Source organism: Neofelis nebulosa, chromosome 9 (genome assembly GCF_028018385.1).
Source record: "Neofelis nebulosa isolate mNeoNeb1 chromosome 9, mNeoNeb1.pri, whole genome shotgun sequence".
Classification (NCBI taxonomy): domain Eukaryota; kingdom Metazoa; phylum Chordata; class Mammalia; order Carnivora; family Felidae; genus Neofelis; species Neofelis nebulosa.
In genome coordinates, this window is record NC_080790.1 from 106,848,104 (window position 1) to 106,851,605 (window position 3,502).

The window sequence follows — 3,502 nt, forward strand, 5'->3', positions numbered from 1 at the left end:
CAATCTCGGGGGGTTCTTTGCAGGGAGAGACAGAGAGAGAGAGAGAGAGAGAGAGAGAGAGAGAGAACATCAAGGTTGAAAAAGACAAAGGTAAAAGTTTTGGACAAAAAAATGAAGGCCCCACATCAGCCAAACAGCCAAGCAACCAACCAACCAACCAAACAAACAAAAAATCCCCTAAAATGTCAAAAGCTATGCTGGCTTTACCAGAAAAGCAGTCACTTTGCAAACTTACTTTTTAAGTCAATGGAATTTTTTTTTCTCAAAAAATTTTATAGAAAATCTCAATGTATAAAGGAGATTAAAAGGGAGTTGCTGTATTTGAAAGGAGGGGGATCTGACCGTTCACCTTCTGTTTTGCCCTTTTGGCAACTTCCTATTATATTTCCAGAATGTTTCAGGAACTCTTGAATGGAATTTAAAATCCACTGCTTTAGTATAATAGAAAATGCATCTTGCCTCTAATTAGGGTTACAAGATTTAGCAAAAAAAAAAAAGGATGCCCAGTTGAATTTGAATTTCAGATCAACAGCATGCACTGTTTTAGTAGAAGCATGTCATATGCAGTATTTGGAACACACTACAAAGTTACTTGGTGTAAATCTGAAATTCAAATCAAACTGGGAATCCTGCACTTAACTGGCAACCCTATGTCTACTTTTTTATTTAAGCTTTCTGTGCCTCAATTTTCTCATCTGTAAAGTGGGGGACATGATAGCACCTACCTAACAGGACTTTAAAAATAAGTTACTATTTGTAAAGCAAATAGAAGAGTTCTTGGTACATAATGAGTGCTATATTACTACCTATTAACTATTCTATTGTTATATTATTAGCTAATTAACTACTTTTAGTACTGGTATTGACTCTAAACAGTTGTAACAAGACTAACTTGATGTAATTGTTAATGGACTGAATTGTATCTCCCTAAAATTCATATGTTAAACCCTAACCCCCAATGTGACTGTACACAGAGATCAGACCTTCAAAGAGGTAATTAAGGTTAAATGATGTCCTAAGGGTGGGATCCTAATGCAATATGATTGGTGTCCTTATAAAGTAGGAGAGACACCAGGGATGTGTGCACACAGAAAAAAGGTCACTTGAGGATGTAGTGAGGAGGTCGCCATCTACAAGCCAAGCGTAGAGGTCTCAAGAGAAACTAAACAGGTTGACTCCTTGATCTTAGACTTCCAGCCTCCAGAACAGTGAGAAAATACATTTCTGTTGTTAAAACCACAGAGCCTATGGTTCTTTGTTACGGAGGCTCAAGCAAACGAATACAGTGATCGTGCACATGACTTTTTTTCTTCTGAAGCCAGAAAACTTATTTAATGATTTTAACAAGTATTTATTCTTCAAAGGAATAGTACATTAGGAATCGGGCTGGAAGATAGGCAATTTTAAAAATTCCTTGCAGGGAACTAACACTTTTAGAAATAGAACAAAAAGTTCAGTTGAATCTCTTCATTTCTGGTGGAGAAAAAAGGTATCCTACTGAGAAGGAGACCCCAAAGCAGCCTGACTTCCACTTGAGAATGAGCTTATTGGATAATTCCGAAGCCAGTTTCACAGGAGGAAAGGATTCCTCTGGACAGTCTTCATTTCTCTAGTATGCACCTCAAGGATGCAGCTTTGCTCCCTCTACCTGAAACGGAGAAGGACATAGTCACCCAAGAAAAGGATGTAGTTAAGGAAGGCTAAGGAATGCTTCATAACTGAACAAGTCATGAAAGTCAGTCTCCAGTTCACTTTATGGAGAGTGTACACATCCAGGTACTTCATGAAGGCTCTGTACTCCTCCACAGGCATCCCCATTCTCTAGGCCACCTGCTAGAGAGATTCATCATCCATACCGAAGAGTGAACACTAAGCGTTCAGAAACGACTCCAAATCATCTTCATCCTGGATGTCAAGGGTCCTGAAGACACAGTAAGGCTGTTCTCTTCTGCAAGGAGGTTTCCTTGTCTTTAATGATCTTCTCACAGATGTGGGACAGGTTTTCTAAGGGAAATGGCACCCAATGTCAGAGAAGTCCCTATGCAAGGTGTCCTTAAGCTCTGGATAGTCATGCAATAAGGGGTCAAGGCTAAAGACCAGGAATGTGTTGTGTTTACACACCCACTCATTCTGGAGAGTTTCCTGGATATTCTCCATACTTGGAGAATACTCTGCAGGAGTTGTTTCTCCCCAAGGGCACATGTGGTCGGGTCCCTCTCCAGTGTGGTCCAGACAGTGTAGAACCTCTCTCAGGCCCTGAAAGGTTTTGGCAAGCTTCGCGAGATTCATGTGAACTGTGTGGATGCAATGATGATGATACTTGCTAAATGGCATCTCCTCCAGATAGTTCTCCAGGCTTTGGGTGGCAGCTCCTGTGCCGGAGGGCAGGGGGGGGGGGGTATCCCACAGCACCACACTGGGAAAGAGGAAGAAAGAGTAGCATGTGTGAATCTGGGTGGTCCTCACCACCCCAGGAGGAGCCAAGGCCTCATCCTCATGCCCGATTCCCCACGGTGCATTGATGAAGGAGGACATGCTGTTGCCAGAGTCCACACTCATAGTGATGCTCACTTGGGCATTGGACGCTGTATCCAGGTTCCCGTTGACCAGGTTCCCTCTGGACTACCTCCAGAAACTTCCCTTCTCCTAAAGCCTTTTCAAGGTTCATGGGACCTGTCTTGTATAAAAAGATCTAGCTCATACAGTATTGCACAGCAGAGATAAGGATACAAATAACGGGGTGTGAGGGGACAGGGCTGGCTACAGGACACTGCTGACCAGTGAAGTAACCTCACAGGACTTTAAAAAATATATTTCCAGGGCTCCTGGATGGCTCAGTCAGTTAAACGTCTGACTCTTGGTTTTGCCTGAGGTCATGCTCTCATGTTTGTGAGTTTGAACGCCCACATGTTAGCACAGAGCCTGCTTGGGATTCTCTCTCTCTCTCTCTCTCTCTCTCTCTTTCTCTCTCTCTTTCTGTCCCTTCCCTGTTCATGCTCTCTCTCTCTCTGTCCCAAAATAAATGAATAAACTTAAAAGAATATATTTCCATTGGCCACTTCAGAAATTGAAATGGTATTTTAAATATGAGTTAAAAGTGATACTTTAATAAATTGATGTGATGATTCGTTTCATTAAACACACTCTGAAATATTTCTTATTTCTGTACTTTTTGAAGTTTTGTGCCTCTTTGACATTTGTAACTCACTTGAGGTTTATTTTTGTAATTGTCTCATATTATAAAATGTTCCAATAGATGAAAATAAAATATCTCAAGGAAGTGAAGCTTTGGCCAAAAGTGATACAATTCTCATGCACAGATAAAGTAACTGGTTTGCATCTCAAAATGCTGTTTTTTCAAATTTTCTTTCCTTCTTCTTCCTCCTCATCTGTTGCTAGGATTCACGAACTAGTTAAACAGTAGGCATTTACTTTTAGAATTTGGTGGTATTCATTATTTTAGCTAGACCAGGCAGTTAAATATAAAATACATCAATATTCA

At 40.7% G+C, this 3,502-nt stretch overlaps 1 pseudogene; it reads right to left on the minus strand.

The window, feature by feature from the left end:
* Positions 1 to 1,644: 1,644 nt before the first annotated feature.
* Positions 1,645 to 2,668, minus strand: LOC131486342 (immunity-related GTPase family M protein 1-like; annotated as a pseudogene).
* Positions 2,669 to 3,502: the final 834 nt, after the last annotated feature.